Genomic DNA, 22,501 nt, shown 5'->3' with positions numbered 1-22,501 from the left:
TTTATAAGAAGAGAGCTACAGCATCCCTAAGGGCTTTTACTCTTCCTTTACTTTAATGCACTACAACGAAATGAAATTGAGTGACAGAAATATCTAATATTCAAAAAGGCCATTTGGTTCAAAACCAAATAACTGTTTTAGTATAAAAAAATCTTTAGGGTATCATCAATGAAATAACTGCACATGTTAATGTAGAATTATATGGTGAGTATTTTCAGCATGGTTTCTATCTTAAATATTAGTTTATTTTACAGCTAAATAATAAATGAAAAGTGTGTTTAAAAAAGTAAATTTTTTTACTGTAGAATTTATATAGATTCATTACCACATATAGGGTGAATGTCTGTTATGTTGATATGGAATGTAGTCTACAAAAGTGTAAATGGTCATGAGGGTAATCAGTGAAACCTTACACATGGTCTTTATAGAGCTTAAAGTTAAGCTGAAAAAAAGGTCCCTGTAGATGAGCAATACTTGATGTTAATTACTGTTGCTCCCAGTTGGATATGTGCTTTAAAGCCAATTAAAACAGGATGTAGAGTTCAGTCAAGCTTTGAAAACTACATGTCCTCCTGCCTGCAATCTCGAGGCTCAGTAATGATTTCTGATCAAAGGTCAGGTCTCGTTCAAATAGACGATATAAAACATAACACTGTCCTTATAAATGTTTGGTAAACCAGTAAGTATTTGGGAATTGCAACAGCAGCTGTTAACTGGAAATGGGTTTCATAATTACTAGTGTGATGGTTGTGCATTTATGTAGTTTTTCTATGTTTTTTTTTTATATATATATATCACCAGTTTGTGAATTAGTTTGAGTTGTTTGAATTTGTTGTTCACAATAATACGTTTTGAATAAGTCCTATTTGGACCCTGACACATCCTGCTTCCTGATTCAGTTTCCCTGACGTTAGCATGCATGCTATTATCGTGCGGCTACAATCCTTTATTTTTGTGTAACTCAACTCTTCTCTGAATACGCATTGGATGTAATTAGCCTTAGCTCAGATGAAGTTCAAGTGCATCACTACAATTAATTGCAGAAATGAATTCATGAGGACGTCATGCAGCAGTGTGTGTATGTATGTATGTATATATATATATATATATATATATATATATATATATATATATATATATATAGATAGATAGATAGATAGATAGATAGATAGATAGATAGATAGATAGATAGATAGATAGTCTGTGTGTGTGTGTGTGTGTGTAAACGGTATGTATAAAAATCTATCTGTTTGTAATAAATGTATTACTTTGAATTGATCCCAATTCTTTTAATAATATTCGGTAAATAATTCCGCCTGCCATTAGTCCTGCCCCGAGCTGTCCTACACCCTCCATGACATTCACACATTGCACGTTTCTCCTCCCTCCCTGTTTCTAGAACCTTCTTCAAAAAGAAACGTATTGCCTTAATCAGCTTTGATCCTTATTCATGTTCAAATTTTTTTCTCCTTCCGGAAAAAAGTGATCTGGTTGAGATCTATAATTAAAGATGATAGAGCAACATTGCATTCATTAAATATCCAAGTAGCGAACGGGATGTAACGGTGCGGTGCTGCACGAGTTTAACCCACATCATTATTTTATGCCTAGAACAAGGGCTAAGCGCAAAGAACAAAAAAGGCAAAAAGATGCAAATATATGCAAATCGCTGGCAGCGAGAGGAAGGGAGTGGATAAGACAGTCTAGAGAAGACGCACAGTAAAAAAAAGGGGGGGGGGCTGTTTACCTTTGCAAAGAAGCCATTTCGAGGTGATTGCGTTTTTAAATATTTCTCTGCGATTACACCGGAGATGAAGTTTAAGGCTCTAAGGGGTCATGTTAATTTCACCTGCTTTGCGTCAGGCCCTTCAATTTGTTATTACGTGAGTCGTTTTTATACTCCAACCCCGCGGTTAACTGAAATGGTCTCTTCTAAAGACAATGCAAAACCATGAATATCTTTTGCATCATTTCAAGTCCCCGCTTTCTCGGTGTTACTCTTATGTTTTTAGTCGTAGTTTAAATTTTTACGTAGTCTAAATGTTTCATTGTAATTGGATAAAAAAAAAAAAAAAAAGATTTAATAATGATCTAAAAAATTATGAAGAATTCGAATAGACTTTTTGGAATTTTATTAATGAACAATTCAATGGTAACCTATTTCGTATTTCTGCTCTAGGGTCAATGCTACTGACATTTTTTTCACCCGAGAAGCCTTTAGTAGAATTTTTTTTTTTTTATTAAATTTTTTTTTTTCACAAAAAGCTTCATAGAGCTTACAAATCCTTCCTAACAACATGATAATGCTGTTGCTCAAAAACGATTAAGGATTTAATAATAGGTTAATAGGATACTTATGAATAAATATTATCGGTTGTCCCTTAGATTAACAGTTGCAGTGATGGTATTTATGTGTTTGTGTGCATCTTTCTTTTAAGGAGTCCCTGTTCAGAAAAATCAGGGAGATGTAGGCAGCGGCACATGAAAGCCGATTAAAATAATGCCCTTCTGCAGACAATGCTACATTTGTGATTTGTGATGCACACACACACACACACACACACACACACACACACACACACACACACACACACACACACACACACACACACGTCTGGGCCTCTCCTCAGACACAATATAGTGTGAGAGGGGGCTGAGGGTGTGAAAGCATAGACAGACACTTATAATAATGCATAATGATGTTAACATTCCTGCATGTCTAATAAAGCAGCATCCAACCACAAACTCCATGTGTGTGTGTGTGTGTGTGTGTGTGTGTGTGTGTGTGTGTGTGTGTGTGTGTGTGTGTGTGTGTGTGTGTGTGTGCACATTCTGTAGTGTACAGGGACAGAGGGATAAAAGTGTGGCGGGGGCAATATAAGTGAAATGATAAATTAATTCAAGCATCTAAGCTATAGCTACGTTTGAATGTGGTCATTCGCACCCTGTTTCGCACCCACAGTGTCTCAATCCCAGAAAAGGAAAGGACAAAGACAATACAAAGACGCATCTCCCTTCACCATGCGCATGCATATATGAAATAAATCGCACCTGCCAGACAGCAGTGGCGCTTTTCCTCACGCGTGCCGTCTCTATTGTTCTAATTGGGAGCTTAGAGCGAGGTGAGATTGTCCCTTCCCCGTTCCTATCATTTTGTTAACCTTGCATCAAGCGGAACCCCCTGCCAATGGGACCAGACGAATAGGATATGAAAATAGAAGTGAAGCGTTTGTCAAGGGAAAGCAGATGACAGGCCGAGTGAGAGAAGGAAGAGAAAGAGAAGGACAGGGAAAAGAGACAGACAGACAGAGCGACAGACGCCATCTCCAGAGCAGAAGGCGGGCAGCGGAAAACATAAAAAGCTCATTTTCCGTGGCCACCCTCACGTCGTCTGCATTGCAGATCCTCCAAAGCCTGGCAAATGTGGCACCAGAGCCCAGGACTACAAGAGTAGCTTTATATTCCTTATACTGTCTGTGCCTCAGCTGATCTATTTTTTTTTTTTTTTGCTCTACCGCCCCATTTTTTTTTCTCCTCTTTTGGTCTCCATAAAATGTCAAGTTAATTTCCTGGGTGGTATGAGCTACACCTTGCCATGCGCCTCGTGTGTGTGAGGTTTGTGTGTAAGCGTACACATGTGCATGTGCTTGTGTGTGTGGGGGAAGGGGGAAGGAATTGAAGTAGATAGAGGTGGAGGTAGGAGCTTGGAGACCATGCCAGCATGTATGCAAGGATATATGAGTATACAGATATGTGCATACTTGGGGGGGGCAGAGGAGTGTATATTCATATGACGTATGTGACAGTGTGCAGGGGGCATTCTTTATATCTTGTGTGCATGTGTGTGTGTGTGTGTGTGCGTATGTATGTGTGTATGTGTGTGTGTGTGTGTGTGTGTGTGTGTGTGTGTGTGTGTGTGTGTGTGTGTGTGTGTGTGTGTGTGTGTGTGTGTGTTTTTGGCTATTTTAGCCACAGAAGCTCCAGGTGACTTTATTATTATTTCCTAATTCTTTGTATATCTGAACACCAGACAGCGAACAGCTTAAATATGAGTGTGTGAATGTCTGTTAATGCATATCATGTAGTTTATAGTGTATAAAGAATTGAAAGTGCTGGTATTTTATTTAATCTGATTCTTAAGTGCGTCTGTTCTTCACATTTCCCACCTTTCGTACTATTAATGTGCATGCAGGATAAAATCTATCATGAAGATTGGACCTGGTTTCAAATATATAAATTAACAAATATATTAAAGCCATTTTTCTCTCATCAGGAGCTTTGAAATAAATACAGTTTTCCTGTACTATCAGTAGTACACGTTTATTTCGAAAGTTTGAATGATTGGTATTTTTATTAAATTTGCCAGGTAAGTTTTGTTTGTGTGTGTGTGTGTGTGTGTGTGTGTGTGTGTGTGTGTGTGTGTGTGTGTGTGTGTGTGTGTGAATAGTGTGTGCTTGTGTCCTGACCTTTCTTTATTAGTTTTTTTTTCTTTGTTCCAATAATTCATTTTTGAGACACTCTTACTGTCTAAAATGGGATTTTGATTTCCATATTGAAGGGCTATGAGATGCCAAACCATTTCCAAGTGCAGAAAATAAATGTAGCTTGCAAAGCACCATTTAACATCGAAAGCTTTTTTGAGAAGACAAAAATTTTTTTTTTCCTAAGAGACGTCTCTCCTTGTGCTGCTCAACTCTGGTGTTGTGTTCTCATATTTCATATGCCTATCATCGTAGTGTGTGCTTGTGTATGTTGGGGAGATTCAGGAAGGATGTGAATTTGTAGTAAAGGTGTGTGTGTGCGTGTGTGCGTGTGTGTGTGTTTGTGAGAGAGAATGATAGTATATAGACAAACATATTCTCATGGACCTGTGAAGCATTATAATATGGAGGAAAGGGATAATGTATTTGTCACTCTTGCTTATGCTGATCTATGCCTCTGCCCTACAAATGTCACATCCCATAAGCCCAAAAAATTACACCAGCCCAACCTAATTAAGCATATTCGTGAAGCTGCTTTGCATACTGCCACTAGCCGATTGGGCAGCGCCAGGGGGAGACGTGACTGTGTGAGGAGTGGAAAATTCACACATGCAAATCTGACACCGCTACGGACTTCTCCGTAATGTGATGTGGAAATGTATGTGAAAGCAATGCTGCTATTTTGGAATGCCTCACAACTGGATGCGCATTGTATGCTTATAAATCAGCCAATTCTCACTTTTAATGTAAAGACAGGTGACAAAGGGGAAAAAACAACAAAAAGTGTCTAAGAAAAGTAGAAAGTTGTATAATAATAATAATAATAATAATAATAATAATAATAATAATAATAATAATAGAGAAAAAACATATTAACTAAAGGCATTTTTCTAGTTAGTTTTTTCATACAATGTATGTATGTGTGTGTGTGTGTGTGTGTTGTGTGTGTGTGTGTGTGTGTGTGTGTGTGTGTGTGTGTGTGTGTGTGTGGAAATGGCAGGTGTGAATCAGAGTAGGCGAGTCTTGCATACACGATGAGGATGCTGGTTAAAAGAGGGTCAAAAAACGAGGGATGGTGAGAGCAAAAAGACAGAAGAGGGTAGTTTGTGGCTTGTAAAAGGAAATAAGGGACAGAAAGAGAAGTCGGCATTTTGCCATGAGAGCGCTGCTTCCCCTCGTGGCACTGAATGCCTGTTTTTGTGCTGCATGCACACAGCAGCCTCAATCAGAAGCCCTCCAATTAATTAACATCCGGATCGGAGGGACGCCACGGCTTGGGTAAACAGCAACTGTTCTCTGCCTGGGGTTCCAAAACAAGGGGGCAACAATAGTGCCATTGTCCTGCCACCACTCATTAGGGGGGGGGGGGGGGGGGATTGGAGGCGGTGAACTTGTGTTTGGGTGTATTTATGCGTGGGAGAGAGTGTGTGTGTGTGTGTGTGTGTGTGTGTGTGTGTGTGTGTGTGTGTGTGTGTGTGTGTGTGTGTAAGAGAGAGAGAGAGAGAGAGAGAGAGAGAGAGAGAGAGAGAGAGAGAGAGAGCGCGTGAGAGAGAGAGAGAGAGAGAGAGAGAGAGAGAGAGAGAGAGAGAGAGAGAGAGATGCACAGGCAGGCCACTCTCTCATGATCCCATTACCATAGGCGAACTCTACTGCATCCTTCATGCCAGCTGCAGAGAGAGAGAGAGAGAGAGAGAGAGAGAGAGAGAGAGAGAGAGAGAGAGAGAGAGAGAGAGAGAGAGAGAGAGACAATGAATGAACGTATACAATGAAATATAACATTCCTTTCCACAATGACAATTGTACATAATATGTGCCTTTTTTAACCAACATTTGCTTGTATTGCTTACAGACTGTATATTTAACTGATAAGAAGGGAAACACCACAAACAAATACAAGACTGTACAAATAGAAAGCCTTCAGTAGTAGCACTCAGATCTCTCCCAGGCCTGTCAACTCGTTTCAAATCCACAGCATCGTCTGTAAAACTCACTGTCTGCTCCTTAGCTGTGGATATGTTAAATCATATATGACATTTTAGGAGGCCATTTTGTTAATGGCTAATGCACAGGAATGCACTCGGAAACCTTGGAAACACTACGAAGTAAGGCCTTAGAGGTTGAAAGATCCCCCCCCCCCCAACATCGCCCACTATTGCAACTGGAAATAGCTCTTGCTTGCTTTGACGAAATGAAAGCCGCAGACGTATAGAGCCTGTGAGTGACAATGACAATTGCATATGAAATTGTTACCCCCTATCCCCTTTGGAGATTTTTACACGCTGTTAGTGGCGGCTTCTCTGTTCTTTGGATGCTTTTCTGTACTTGGGAAATTGGTTTGATAATGGCTACAGTCTGTACCCAAAATGGCAGGATTGCAACCCACCCCCCCTTCTTTCTGAAACAGCATCTGATGACTTCTGTCTGGAATTTCTCTAATTGTGCTCTATCAGGACAGCATGTGTTACAGGCTGCGTTTATGTTGAAGCTGACATGTGTCCTGTGTGTGCATGTGTAACTCTCCAGAAACTTCCTAAAAAGTGGAATAGTAATGATTGGTAATAAAGTAGTAATTACAAGTCGTTATTACATTTTATGATGTAGTACCATGCATTATCCATAAAGGAGGAAAAATAATACAATTTGTAACAAATAACTGAAATTGCATTTTCACATGTGGGTTTTCATCCCAGATTCTGTTGGGTGACGTTTGAATCACAGATTTCTGCCTTTGCTCTGCTCACGACTTTCACTTGGTTACTGTGGGTGCCTCTGAAACATCACATGCCTGGTGTGAGTCACATTTATTTAAAAAAACATGCATGCTGGTTACACAGAAGAACCCTTATTTCTACAAAAAAAAACTGCTTGGTTTTAAGAGCGGCAGCTCACCCTCTCTGTCATATATCAGGCAAATCTCTTGAGTCTTCATGTTTTGTGTCGAGCCATGGGATTCGCCCGTGCAACAGCCCCCCTCCCTGTTCACCTCTGCGCATATTCCAATCCATTGTTGCGTTTAAAAGAGATGCAGAGGTACATTATCGGTTCCCTTATTAAAATTTAATAAGGGACGTGTATGCCACGGCACTCAGCCTATTTCCAAATCCGTGCCAGGGGTTGGACGGGTGCTTCATTTGCAAGGCGAGTAAGCGTCCGTTCATTCGTCCAGCTTCTTTCGTTAATAGCATATCACTGTGGTGACGAAACATTATGCACAAGCAAGTAATTAATGTCGACCTGATGACACTTGCATTGGCGGCTGGCAGAGCGAGCGTCACTCCACTCTCCTGAGAAAGCATTAGCTGGCTGACATGCAAGAAAATGTGCGCGCCTTGAATGCGCTCTATGTGAAGCAGAACAAAGGGATGGACAAAGAGGGAAAGAGAGGAAATGAGAATGTAAGATGATGCAGGTATAGGCATGGGGGAAGAATGAGGAGAAATAGCTTCTGATGTGATCCCAGCCATCATACGAGGCAGAAGGTGCTGAAAGGCTAAATTGGCACTCTAATAGAGACAGTTTCCATCCTAGCTTGTACAATGTAGGAGGAAAAGCACATATGCATTTTTCTGTATGTCTGCGTTTTTGATGGCAGGTCGCTTTAACACTCACCAAGTTGAAAGTTGGAAATCTTCAATATTTAATACAGCCTCAGAGAGTGTGTATGGAGAAGGAGGAGAAGGGCTGGTGTTCTAATAATTATTTGTGACAGAAGGCTATGTGTGTTGGATCACTCAGCTGAATGTAGGGCAGTGTGAGGAATCCTTTTTGCTTTTCTGCTTGTGCAGCCGACACATGAGGGAGGGAATACCATAGACTCTGTAGCAGATCTGAAAATGCACTGAATTTGATACAAACTAAATCACATGATTTGAAGGAGTTTAAAAAAGTGAGAATTTATCCAGTTTGGATTTCATCGTATGTCCAACTTCTAGTCCCACTACTAACCTTAACTCAGTTGGAAGACCTGCAAAAATATGCAGAATGTGAAAATAACGACATTTATCTTGTTTGGAGTGACAAGATAAATTAGCTCATTATGTAGAAAATGTTCCATAGGGTAAATCTCAAAAGATGTGAAATGTGGAATTGGGGTTTGGGTTAAAACTGTGCTTCTGTGCTTCTTAACTTATATATGATATAACGTACACATGGATACATAGCATTTTAAATTAAATTGGGGGAACCTGTGAAAAAAATCATTCATTTAAACTTGGTTAACTAAATACTAAATAATGCATTGTAAATATTATATATATATATATATATATATATATATATATATATATATATATATATAATGGCAGTTAAGGAAATCTTAAGGGAATCTGAGAAGCATCACCAAGTATTACATTACTTATTTATCTTACATAGTAGATATAGACATAGTATAAACAGCTAAAATCTTTCAAATGCAATAACTTCTCCCTTAGAGTTAAACGGTTAGATAAAAATACATTTAGTAATTATCCTTTAGCTTTAGCTTTAGTTTGTATAAACTGTATGTACTCAGAGTTCAAATTCAAAAGAATAAGGCCAAAAAATACATTAATAATAAATGTTAATATTGTAATGGTGCAATACTAATTTTGTTAATTGAATGTGTTCTTTAGACACGCCTGGCCAAGAACTCATGTCCAACCCTGATAGCTCATTTCAAGTGAAGTGAATAATTTTATTGTAAAATAAGTTAAATAAAAAATATAAGCCCCATTATTTGCGACTTTACTTATATGAAATCAAACCTAATCAGGTCGAGAGGTTTTATTCTTAACTTGCCTAAACACTGAAAAATTGATCTCTGCTCATGACGAGAATTTTGAAGCATATATCAGTGGTGTAGCATTAGAAGCTAATTTAACTAAGCCAGCTCTGAGAGCAGTCAGGCTTTGTAGGTACTTGTGAGAAGAGGACATCTTTGCTTCTTTAGTGCTTTGATTGAATGAATGATTATATTTGGAAATGAAGCAGTGACGAAGAGAACATACACTCAAACACACAGAGTCTGAATGCATGGGAATGGAGGCTACAGAGGTTCAAGGTCAAAGCCAGAATAGCAGAGCCTGTTGTTGCATTGTCTGCCTTGTCTGCCCGCCCCCACACACACCATACATCCAGTCCTTGAAACACACACACTTATCACCATAAGCAAATTGGTATCTTATGTCACAGAATGGATATTACTTTTACTAGTCAATGACCTAGCATGTTTGGAAAGATCTCACATTCTAAATGCAGTACATGCACACTGTACATGCTCTCAGTGCATGTCCATTCTAAGTATATTAACATTTCATAGCCTCGTTATGTCATAAAAAAAGAGAAAAAGAAACAATAGCCACAGCCGTGTCAGATCGCTAAACAGGCCAGCTAGTGGTAAGAAATGATCTAAGGCCCAGATGGTGAAAAGAGAAACCTCTAGGCCTGAGGAAAGAGGTAGTGATTAGCTCTTTTGTTGGCGGTCTTTTGAGCTTCATTGGTTTCAAAGAAAGGACGTCTGATGAGTCCATTCAAGCTTGGCTGAAACTTTGTATGGTAGACAAACTAAGTTATGGTGGTCCCCCTTGTGTAAGGCTGTTTAGAAGAAAGATACAGAATGCTTGCAAATATGGTTACCTGATTTCAGGACCCCACAAAAGCACTTTTCCATGCATTTGTTATTGTGCACACTTGACAGAGCAAATACTATATATTACTTGCAGTATAAATATATATGCATAGCATATTATTAAGCATACATAAAACCATATGATCCTAAAATCATTGGGCAAAATAAAAATATAATAATAGTAATGTAAATGACACATTACACAATATAATATACATGACAGTATGTGACAAATATTATGGACACTGTTTCATAGTCTCTGCTATAGTAAATGATAATATATCATATGTGATAATACATTATAATACACAAACCCCTTAGAATACGCTATATACTATGTATATTACAACTATATTTAAATATGAGAATATAAAAATCTAAACATTTTCAATGTAGATCTTAACTTTAATCATCTTTGAACATGATCATATTGTGTTATAATGCATTTCAAAGGAATTCTTAATGAAAATATATATTAAAAAGAATCATACATTATATCTGTGTATATCATAATGTGTTAGAAGCACTACTTAATTAATATATTGATAATAATGTATAACAGCCACATACATGCATTATAACATGCAAACAATGTATTCATTAAGGATTATGAAAGTTATTACACACATGGTTATTAAAGAAAGTGTTAGTGATACAACTTTAGTATCTACAAATATTATAATGACCTTATGAAGATGTAACTACTTCTAAGTTTATGTTAGCTGTTAAAAAGATGTTATAAGGTGTTATCTAAGATTATTCTGGATTTATAAAGAACATGATCAGTAGTAGTAATATTAAAAAAGTCTCAAATTTCAGCATCTGAGCTTAGTAATGGACTTTCATCCACCTGAGAATGTCTCAGCATCAGCATGGCATGTGATTCTCTCCACACAGGCCCCAACAACTGAGATGGGCTTCTAAAAATGTATCCACACAAGAAAATGGTAGATTTTCTTTTCTGTGTTCAAATCGTAAAAAAATTTTTTTAAATGACTGGCATTGTGTGGGAAAACACTTTCCTCTCATGCAATGACCCAGTGTGATTTCTTGGGCTGTAAGAGAGAAAATCATCAATGTCAAGTTCAGGTTCAGCATGAAGACTGAAAGACAACCCACCCAATAAGGAAACACCCCCAGCTCCCTCTCACCCTCAAACCCTTGGCTGTCTAAAGCTAAAATCTTTGAATCTTGGTCAAAGGGGTACATAAATTCCCTCAGGCTAACCTGCTGTGGGCCCTAGCATGTGGACGTTTTTAGAGTGATGTCATGGCAGGACACTATCTCAAGGATTTAGATCTGGTGTTAAACCCCCTCTGGGGGTGGGTTAACCATGGGCTAAGCTACACACACTTTTTCCCTTTTCTATTCCTGATTATTTATTTTATAAATATCTATTTCTTGCAAAGCAGAATCAAAGAAATGATATAGATATACAGTATGTAATAAGTTGTTTTAATTTGAAGAAAGGAAAAAAACTGTGTGTGTGTGTGTGTGTGTGTGTGTGTGTGTGTGTGTGTGTGTGTGTGTGTGTGTGCGCGCGTGTGTGCGCGTGTGTGTAAGAGACAGTGTGTGTTTGAGCTACTGTGTGAGCTAAAGGGGAGTGGTCTCTTCATGGCACAAGCTGGAGAGAAGAGCTAGCCCACATCTCTGAGAGCCTCAACAAAAGGCCGTCTCTGTCCATTGTATACGAGCTGTTTTTCCCACGAGAGGCCTGTCTGGTTGAAAAGGGAGTGTATCAGTTTCCCCTGACATGGATGTTTATTCATCCTGTGGCCAACCGTGCTGCCAGTTTAAAAGGATTCACCTTACGGTTTTTGATGTGTTTGACACACACAAACATAGAGACACACATTTTTTCAGGCTTGGGGATGGAGGTGAAAATAAAAGATACTGGCTTACAGAGTTCTGTGAGTGTGAGCATTGTCCATGATGGAGGTAACAGTATCTAGGCCATGCATATATCTGCTACATTAGATTCAGCAATGCTATTGAGTTTTAAACCTTAATAATGAATAATTAGTTGGGTAGGTCTTGATTAGGTCACAAACCTAATCTATAATCTTTGTATAAAAATTATAGTTCAGAAACTGTTCTAACTTTTGCACCTAACTCTTTATAAACATAACCAACTAAGCCATGAAATATCAACTGGTAGATTAAAGTCTAGATTTAAAACCATAATGTCTTTCAGCTGAACTCTTGGGGGAAAATGGCAAAGCTGATAAACAAATAAAAAGACTGGTACTTTTACGATTCTAGTTTTTTAAACATGAACCAGCAGCTTCTTTAACAGATCCTGTGTTACGGTTTATCCAATGATATGCATTCATGTAAAAGATTTTAGCAGAAAGAAGCTCATCGGGCCTGACACTAGCTAAAGACATTACCTCAGAAAGGGGGAGAGTTCTCACAGACATTCATGACATGGTTAGGAATGAAAAGGCAACTTTTGTAGCCATTCAGTCATGCTAGTTGCATACCAGACCTTTGTAATTGGACCTTTACAAATTTTAACTGAATACCCCTGGACTAAGCTATTGTGGTAAAAGAAACTGATGCCATGAGCAATTTGTATGAATTCAAACGAACAAGGGCACAGCGCTTTGATTCAATAAAATCAACAAGGTCTTTAGAAGAGATGCAAACATTAACCCTGTCACAACCTTAACCTTGCTGTGGGAATTATTATGAAGATTTAGCTGAGAATGCTCAAAAATGCCACATAATATTAGAAAACACTTTTCAAAAACATTGTGAACATTTGCTAAAATTAAACAGAATTAATAATTTTAATAAAATAAAATAAATATAAACATGCTTCGTTGCTGGGTCAGGTGGCCTAATAAATAAAAAAAGAAATTAAGTTCCAAAAGTCCAAAACTTGCACTAATTTAGTGTTTATTAATAACAATATTAGTGTGGAAGTAAAAAAATAAATAAAAGGGTAACAAAATCCTACATCCAGATGGTTAAATGGCTTAAATGATGTGACAGTTCTCTGACATTTTGAACAACAATACTTTAGGAGACAGAAGGGTCAAAACAAACTTAACACAGTGAGCCCATCTCGAATTGGAGACTGCCATTATCGACTAAGATAACTCTACAATCCCCTTCTCTCCTGTCGCTCTTGACCCTGTGTGAGACAATCAACAGAACTTGACGACCTGGCTGCAATGTTGAAACTCATTTTGAAAGAACGCCATTGTCACCATGTAACAGGATGCCACAGCAGGCTTCTTGATCCACTCTTTTGGAGCTAAAAAGCTTTTTTTCCCCACTTTCTTTCCACCTATTTTCCAGTACAGCATCAGTTGGGAAGGTCAGCATTATTTTATTTGTGTCTTGTTTCATGCTAGGAATACATTTGAAGGTGTTTAACCATGCTATTCATCCTACATGTAAAAAGAACAGAGGAAAAAGTAGTTAATTCTTAGCTTAATATGAAGACACACCTGGAGTTAACCAATAGCTCTTCTTCCAACTACAATCCAATGAAACGTGTCCTGCTTGTTAGAATTTCCAGACAATTCGCACAATATTACAGTGTTTTGATCAGCATCAACATTGGGCTAATTCCAAAGCATGCTAACATCCTCTTTCTTTCTGAAGCTGAAAGCTAACAGTCCACCATTTCAATGCTAGCTTACTGGAGCTTATCCGCATATTTGTCTTTCTAGTTTCAAAGGTTCCGCAGCAGGTGTGCTAGGTGGCAGACATGTCTGAGACAAAATCATGGTTTTTAGTGTGAAAGCAAAGAGGCTGCTGTCTCTTAGCCCATGTGTGAGCGAACTGTCAGGAATCACATTTTAGTGGCTTGTTCGGGTCACGCTGGCAGAGCAGCTTCATGTTCTTTCATTCATGCCCTGCCTTTCTCTTCTAGAATTTGTCTTCCTTTTTCTTTCAAATTTGGTCTTTCTTGCACTCATTTCGACCAACTTCGTATTTGCTTCCGAGGATGAAATTTGCTTGATTGGCAGGTGCAGGAGGTTCCTTTCTATTAACATGAACGCTTCAGATTTGTAATTAGGTCTGAGTGGTCCTCTCGTCATCCAGTGCATGAGAAAATATGTCACATATTCAATGTTGAATTTATTTGAAGGGTGGCAATGTTACAGGTGCAGATTTCCTTATCAGTTGCATGCTAACTGAATAAAAAGAGAACAGAATTTGTATTCTTTTTTTTTTTTTACACATTTTATCATCAAATTGCAAGAAATAACTGTAGCTCCCTAATGTTCTATTTTGGCATTGATATATGTAAATAAGGTATCCTTTTAATGAGCGTATCCAAATTGTCTGTTTTCAGGGAACTTACGTTTGCATTAACCCTATCCGCTGTGCTTGATTTTTTCATTGCGGTGGACGACAGACATGCAAATCACGGCATCACATTATGCAAGCTCTTTTTTGTCTGGTAGGCTTGCGTTGAGATTTCTGTGTAGCCATCTGTGGTCTTTCTCTTTGGAAACGTGAGAAACTGGGTGCATTTGCATAAGAATAATTGACACTTCAACCCTCCAATCATGGAGGATTATTTTTAGCGTATGCGTTCGAGAATGGTGCTTCCATCTTGGATTTACAAAAGAGGTTAAAAAAAGAGGAGTAGACCTCACGCTTGAATATTAACCCTTTGTGTTTTGTCTTTTTTTCTGCTGAAGGTACATATTGTGTTTACTACTGTGTGTGATATATACAATATAGCTATGCATCTTATTGCATGCAGCTCACGACATTTGTAAGAATTTGCTGTACAACTGCTTAATCATGGCAACAAAAATATCTGTGATTGGTTTTACGTCTCTAGGTTTTGTGTGTGTGTGTGTGTGTGTGTGTGTGTGTGTGTGTGTGTGTGTGTGTGTGTGTGGCCTACATGGTGTATGTAACTGCAAGTGCTGTTTTTGTAGAGAACAGCCTCGCCGTTAAATTATTTATAATACCAAATGAAAAGAATCACTTCTGGATGAACTGTGGTCTGAACTCCACGTCCCTAGATACACACACACACACACACACACACACACACACACACACACACACACACACACACACACACACACACACACACGATGCACACCCAAATTCATAAAATTCAATACAAATACATTTAGAGAAAATTTTTTAAAGTGTACTTGTGTCCAAAATACTAATTGTGCTTTTAAAAAGTGCTGCTAATATTATACAACCATTTGGTTTTGTAAGTAACTCCTTAACCATGTCCCTGTTTCGGGGATTCTATTAGGAGAAAAGGCCATTTTCTTGTTCCTAAGATAAAACATGAGTGAATTTACATACATAGAAAAGATTAGAGATTCTGGGACAAGGCATGGTTGTGAGGCTACCTGTGTGTGTGTGTGTGTGTGTGTGTGTGTGTGTGTGTGTGTGTGTGTGTGTGTGTGTGTGTGTGTGTGTGTGTGTGTGTCTGTATGTGTGCGTGCGTGTGTGTGTGTGTGTGTGTGTGTGTGTGTGTGTGTGTGTGTGTGTGTGTGTGTGCCCAAATGCATGGCCTCACCCGTATTGTAGAGTGGCGGAGTTGAGGTTTATCCAAGTCTCCATGGTAACGATCCAGCCTGCCAAGGTGATACCAACCTATTGGTGCCCAGGGCAAAGCAGAATAAGAAAGAGTGATCGAGAGAAAGATTTAAGGGGGGGTTGCATGCATATCTGCTGTCTTTTCATTGTCCTATGTCCTGGTCACATTAAAACTGAAATCCTGTATAGAGACAGATATCTTTCTTTTTCCCCAGGGAGAGTGTGTTTTTTTTTTTATTCATGTTCAGGCACACTCATTATCTTTTTTTACTGATGGTGTATAATCTTAGCAATAAAAGCCTACACAGTATTGTATTACAGGTCTGTAGTCAGTATTCATTTTTACGCTAACCTGCCTCTTGCTGTCTCATTCGCAAGCTAAACTGTCTCTGCTGCTACTTTACAGTTTTCTTTCTGATATTAAGTAGTGAGTTTGTATCCTAAATTGCCTACTAAATGACATGGCGAGTTCTACCTGATCATACCACAAACACAAAAGTATAAGACCAGAGCATTATATAATCTTTGCGCATTTATGTATATTCTCATATACATAAAGCAACATCATTTGAAAGAATACAATTCCACAATGTATGCTAGGTGATCCAGACAATGTGAACAATCTCATCTTGTGTTTTCCCGTCTTTGCTCCTTGTTTTTGTTTTAAACCGAATGCAGCTCAGAACAGTAATATTTAGATAATAATATACTATTAGATTCACTTGTAGATTTCACTGCAATATTGTAGGGGTAGAAATAACCAGCTGGCTGGCAGAACTTATAATAAATGTGCTTTCTGTTTCCTTTCGCACTTTCATGGGCATTCACTTACATGTGCGAGTCTCTATGACATCTGTATCAGCCCATTCCTGGACTTAGTAGCAATTAGTAATGAATTAGTTTTGTTAGACATTAAACTGAATGTATTAATTAAATGACAGACCCCATGTAATTACACATCAACTGTCTGATTCACATTTGGCAGCTACAGCTGTGCTGTTTGCGTTTGTAAATAAAAAGATTCACTCGGTTGTATTTAGCTACTAATTAAATATGAAGCCTCTTGATATTGAAATGGCGTGACGTTAATAGTGTGCATCAGCAAAACTGGGTTGGAAGAAATTGGACAGGAGAATACTATTTTGGCATCAAGGTCCCCATAGGCCGTAATATACACTAGAATTTGCTCTCAATGGATTTAAAAATATCACACTGATGATAGATTTTTAACATTACAGCCCTTGTTGTGCTGCTCTAGGCATTTTAGCATTTATTTTTTACCACAAAAATAGCAACTGGGTAATAACAGAAAAAAGTCCGGCAATATACCAGCATTATATCTCTAAATTGCATTATACTGCAGGAAAATGGAGTTCTTAGTATTTTATTGTTTTCATGGGTGATCATTAATAGGCACAACTGTACTATAGATTGTTTACTGATATGACTCAGGAGATGATCACAGGGTCACAGGTCATGACACATAAACGATCACTGAAGAGCATATTTCTAACCAGAGTTAAGAGGCTAATGTACCCATTTAAAGGGGGGGAATGGTCTGTGCATTGAATGATTTATAATAGCTGAAGCAGTTTCAGTGTACCTCGGCTGGGAGGGGAGATGCAGAATGCACGACATGCTGCACTTTGCTTATATATTTGTTAAAGTGTAGTGGGAGCATGGGTTTATCTACCATAGCAAAAAAGGATGTACGTGGGAGGAAAAGTAGGTCAAGAATATAAAGTTTGATCTGATTAGACTGGCAATATGGAGCCTACTGCAGTTCTTTCATCTGACATGCTACTGTTTATTCTAATTCTAGGTGAGAAGAGATGGCAGATAGGGGTCAAAGAAGAGATGGCTTGCTTACTGTGCTGAGAGTAAAGGTTAGTATGAGATATCTTTTCATTCATGGTAAATGAAGCAAAGGGTCACACTTTGGGTTACTAGAAAGCCATTTGAGAAATAATTAATCCCCAAAGTCATGACATGCTAAAAAAAGTGTATAAGTAATTTAAGAATGTGAGTCACCAGTTCTAAACTTTTATTTTAGATCTGCACAGACTTGCAGATGCTTCCTACTATTAGTTCAATGAAAATGCATTTGCAATCAATCCAAATTATTTGTCAAACACTTCTGTGACCATTGGTTGAATATGTGCATAAATATTACTACTTGTACTATATGTTACACCAACTCAGCAAATAACTGCTTCTTATTTCTGAGGCTTTTACTTTCTGAACCTAGTGCACAATTGCTAGAATGAGTCCCTAGCCTAAACAAATTGCATCAGAACTGATAATAGATCCATTTGATTATTTATGCCATACAGTTCAAATTAACACGTTCGTTTCTAGAATAATGTATATTATTATCTGTCTACTGAGAGTAGGCATTACTGAATGTTGAAGTGGACTATTTATTAGTAGCTGTGTTGAGAATCTGCTATGCTGGCTAAATACGGAGGACTACTTAGTTTAATGGAAGCACTCAGCACTGAGGAGAGGTTTGCTGTTCAACACTGAGGAAGGATGCTGGGGGTTATGGTTTGCCAGAAAGTGAGGTTATGGGTGTGTTGATCACTTACCTTAAGGTGATAGACAGTATGTGGATGTCACCTTGGAGGTGAAATGGAGGTTACACTTACATTTGTTATGCACTTTGTGCTGAGTCAGCACCAGGGAGAAGATGATGAAACACTGTGATGCTGTTTAGCCTGTATTAGTTTTTTTTCTCACTATCACAAAGAAATGGTACAGTCTGTAGCTGGCGATTTTATAGTATCCTATCAAACTGGAGTACTTTTTGTTATTGTGTAATTGTTACTATAGTTGGGTATATGAAAAATTGCTTCTGTGAAATCTGTTGAAGCAATCAAGCAGCTAGGATTTGGAACCGTGTCAAGAGGCAAAAGTGGAAAGCAGTACATTTAAGGAAATGGGTCAGATATAAAAGAATGAACTTTAAGCCTGTTTTTTTCTTTTTTTTTTTACAAGTATAACATTCGAACAGTGTAGAATGTTTTCTTGTTTGCCTAGAATTATTATTATTATTGTACCAACCATTAGAAAAAGATATTTTGAAAGATTATGTGGATTCAAGTTTTCCATTATGAAATGGAAGCAGGAGAGATGGTGCAAACATTATCTTCTACTTCGCCTTTATAGTGTTTCATACAAATGCAGTCAGAAACATATAAGTAGGTGGTTTGGCTATGTTAAATGGCTCCTCTGTGTGGATGAGTGTGAATGTGTGTGTTCATGGTGGATTAGCATCCTATTCAGGGTGTATACCTATTTTATGTTGAATATTTCCAAGGTCTATTTCAAACCTACCCAGGATAAAGCAATAATTAAATGAATGAATAATAAGGATACTTTTTTTAATTATTATTTTTGTTTAGATCTCATGGAAAGCCAATATTTTCTTATCTATTAAAACGACTAATTTCTCACAGAGAATTGTCTAATTCTAAGTTCTAAGTAAGAATTTCTTAAACTATATCTAAAGACAATAGTCAGTTTATTGTTACACCTAGACCTTTACTTTAGTTAAATTTAAGCTTTAAGTAAGCTTTTATAAACTTCCGACACAAAGATCATGAAAACTTGAAGTTATCTTTTGAAACTTAAAACTAATCTCAAGCCACATGGGTTTAGATTTCATTTTGTTGTTTATTATACAAGTTTTAGCCAGAAGTTTACTTTCCAGTACAGTATTTAGGACTTTCTGTGACTTCTATGGCAGCAGCTTTGTAGGTAACCAGATTTTAAAACTGTGTGTGGATGTTTGTGAATGTTATTATGTAGATCAGAATACAGGGCCACAAATGATAAATGGTCTGTTTAGATCAAACTCTTTCAGGAAAGCAAAATAACAGCTAGCACCTTGCTAATGTCACGTACGTCTCAGTAGGTTCCCACAGACATTTCTGCTGATCTCGCATATTTTCCTTAGTGCAATGTAGTTATGTTGAAACCTAATATAGTAATACTCTTGTAGAGGACTGTTGGAGGAGGTGGGAGTGAAATCCTATCAATTTCTTTTTTTCTTGCTTATGTGAAAGCAGCATGATCGAAATGAACAGAAGGCTAAAAATGCAAGACACTCCCAGACCCATGTTGCTCACATAAAACAGGAAACGTCTTATCAGGTAATAGGGATAGTAAGAAAATCCATGTGAGAAGACTCAGGGCACAGTGGAACAAAAGTGCAACCTGAAATGGGAAGGGCATCTGTCAGCCATTATTGTTCCCCTCTTTGTTGACACTGAATACATGGCATCTTAAGACCTTTGAGATCTTTTTCATTCCTCAAAGCAGTGAAGTTTCTGAATGCAACTCTTATGATTAAGTTTGAGGCTTCATCATTTATGTACGCATTTTTCACATGCATGCAGGGTTGAATAGAGCAAATATTTTTGGTCAAAGTGCTATGATATGAGATACAGTATTATATGATTTAATTGTACTTTGATTTTTTTTTTAATAATAATAATTATTATAGTACTTTTTTTTACAGCAATTTGTTAAATTAAGAGTGACAGTAAACAAAAAACAGTAAAAGGATCTTAAAGAGTAAAATATAACAAGTCTCTGGGGTTCCCAAGTTTAGAGGGTTTTTTTTTTTATGAATGCAATTAGACTAGAAATCCTGTAGACATTTTATATATATGGCCCCTGGCTTATTGGTCATTTCATACAAAATTATGGAGTATATATGGATGAGGGTTTAAAAAACAAAACAAAAAGATGACATCAGCACGGCTTTATTGAAAAAGTAATAAAAACATGAAAAATTGTATTGAAAGTTAAGCACTTTTTTGTACTTAAATGAGACTTATAGCTTAATTTGTCACTTCATTAATAAGTTATTCTTGTTAAATAAAATAAAAATAATATAAAAAAAAAAACCACATCTGACTTTTGATCACATTTGATCTCACCTTGCAGTTATCAGTGTTGTGGACTTGAGTGTACTTTGCCTATAAAGATTGGGTTGTTTGCAACAACAATAGAGCTGCAAAATAAGAAGTTGCGGTTCAAGAATTTCAAACACATGATGCAACAAAAGATGCAAAAACAACTCTAAATTTGAGTTTCTCAAATGAAATACAAACACAGAGCCAAATTGAGCTGAGATTGCTGGGTACCCTTATTATAAATAATCTAAAGCTCATCTAGTATAAAAACTGAATTGAAATATCAAGTGTTTGTAGTCAGGGTTATGCGTCTTTCAAATACCCATATATTTCTGTTGAAAAATTAGTTAGGAAGTGATGAACAGTGTGCATGATATACTAATTATTATTATTATTATTATTATTATTATTATTATTATTATTATTATTATTATTATTATTATTATTATTGCTATTACTATTAATTAATATCTGGACTCAAATTTGGCACAAAAAGTGCACATTATGATCTGTGTAGGACTCGAAACTTAAAAGACTGGACTTGGACTTATCGGTATCGGTCTTGAATTGTGACTTGAATGCCAATAGTTATTGCTTTGAAAAACAAGGATATGACTTGGCAGTTGAGACAACTGTTGCTGGCAATTAGAGAGAATTTTATTTAAATATGTTCAATACTGGTGTACAATAATCTTTGTACATCTCTTACAGTAATTTCTAAATTAGTAACATTTTAATGTGTTTTTAAATGCACTTTATGCTCTGTTTAAAATAAAGAAAGAAGAGCCTAGTTGTACACCAATCATTAACCAATTCCCACCCATTAGCTAGCTTTTCCTTTCCATACCAACCAAGGATGCTGATGGATAACATAATTCTTTTTATAAACAGGAAGTCAGCTAATTGCAGATTTTAAAACTGCTATATAAGATGCTGCAACATAACATGTAACATACTCAGAGGAAAGCACTAACTGCCCTCTTCCACCTCCATGAACTAACAGACACCGTAAAAGGTTTTAACAAGCATTTAAAATGGGTCTATTGTTTTTTTTCTGATGATGCTTTAAAATTCCTTAAATGAAATTTGTCCTAAAAGATTTAATGTTTTTCAAATTGACAGAAAAACTTACATTTTCCCTAACACAAAGTATTTTCGGGAGAACCTTTTTCAGATAGCTATGAGACATTAGCTATGCAGGAAGCCTTGAGGAAAGGCTTACTCGTGCACGCAGGATGTATTTGTATTTGATATTTACTTTTTTATCCTCAGGTGCAGATCGGATGATGACTTCAACCTATTTATAGATATGTCCTGGATCTGAGGGCCACATCTTCGTCGTCATATGGATGGGTGGACTCTTCTTTAAAAGTTTTCCGGATTATGTGTATAGGTTTGTGAAGTGCGAACCATACAAAATAGCAGCCGGAGCTGGAGTAAATCCACAGTGGCATCTGGATTAACACAAGATACATGACTTGAATGTTTTATAAAAGAATTTCTTGAATTTAATATACAATGTATGATATTACTGCCTTCTGCTTGTACAAATATTTTGGATCAAAAATGACTTGAATATGTTTGCACTATGAAGTTTATTTATACAATAAATTGTTCATTTTTCTAGACGTTTGCAGTGTGTGATTTGTTCTTCTGAATTGTAGATGATGGAATTTCTGATATGGTCGATATTAAAGTGATCAGTCTTAGGACAACTGAAATGTTAAAACGTGTCTCTAACAATATTTCACCAAGAGAGAGCTGCACTTGGACTTATTATTACATTCCTGTAATTTAATAGCTACTGAGATTCCTAATAGTTTGTAGTTGTGAGGTAACATTTACAACTAAAAGAGTCCATATCACATTAGTTAATAGAATCCATTTTATTTCATTCTGGCTCTCGGTTTTATCACATTGAAATCATCTTTGATTGACTGGCCTGTTAGTGGTGTCAG

At 37.2% G+C, this 22,501-nt stretch overlaps 2 long non-coding RNA genes across 3 annotated transcripts in view; one reads left to right on the top strand and one right to left on the bottom strand.

Moving 5' to 3' along the window:
- Positions 1–22,179, top strand: part of LOC310718343 — a 38,172-nt gene extending 15,993 nt beyond the window's left edge. The window contains exons 4-5 of one of the 2 annotated variants that reach the window (XR_014531115.1): positions 17,444–17,507; positions 21,816–22,179. This is a non-coding gene — a long non-coding RNA (uncharacterized lncRNA). The remainder of the gene's footprint in view (positions 1–17,443; positions 17,508–21,815) is intronic. The other variant, XR_014531116.1, reaches the window with a different exon arrangement.
- On the bottom strand, positions 14,894–17,428 carry LOC310718345. Its single transcript, XR_014531118.1, has 2 exons — positions 15,116–17,428; positions 14,894–15,079 (listed from the first exon to the last, which is right to left on the bottom strand). It is a non-coding gene; the product is annotated as an uncharacterized lncRNA (long non-coding RNA).
- Positions 22,180–22,501: the final 322 nt, after the last annotated feature.

Source organism: Silurus aristotelis (genome assembly GCF_946808225.1).
Source record: "Silurus aristotelis genome assembly, chromosome: 23".
In the NCBI taxonomy this organism is placed as follows: Eukaryota; Metazoa; Chordata; class Actinopteri; order Siluriformes; family Siluridae; genus Silurus; species Silurus aristotelis.
The sequence above is the reverse complement of the archived record's forward strand: the minus strand, read 5'-3'. Positions and strand labels throughout refer to the sequence as shown.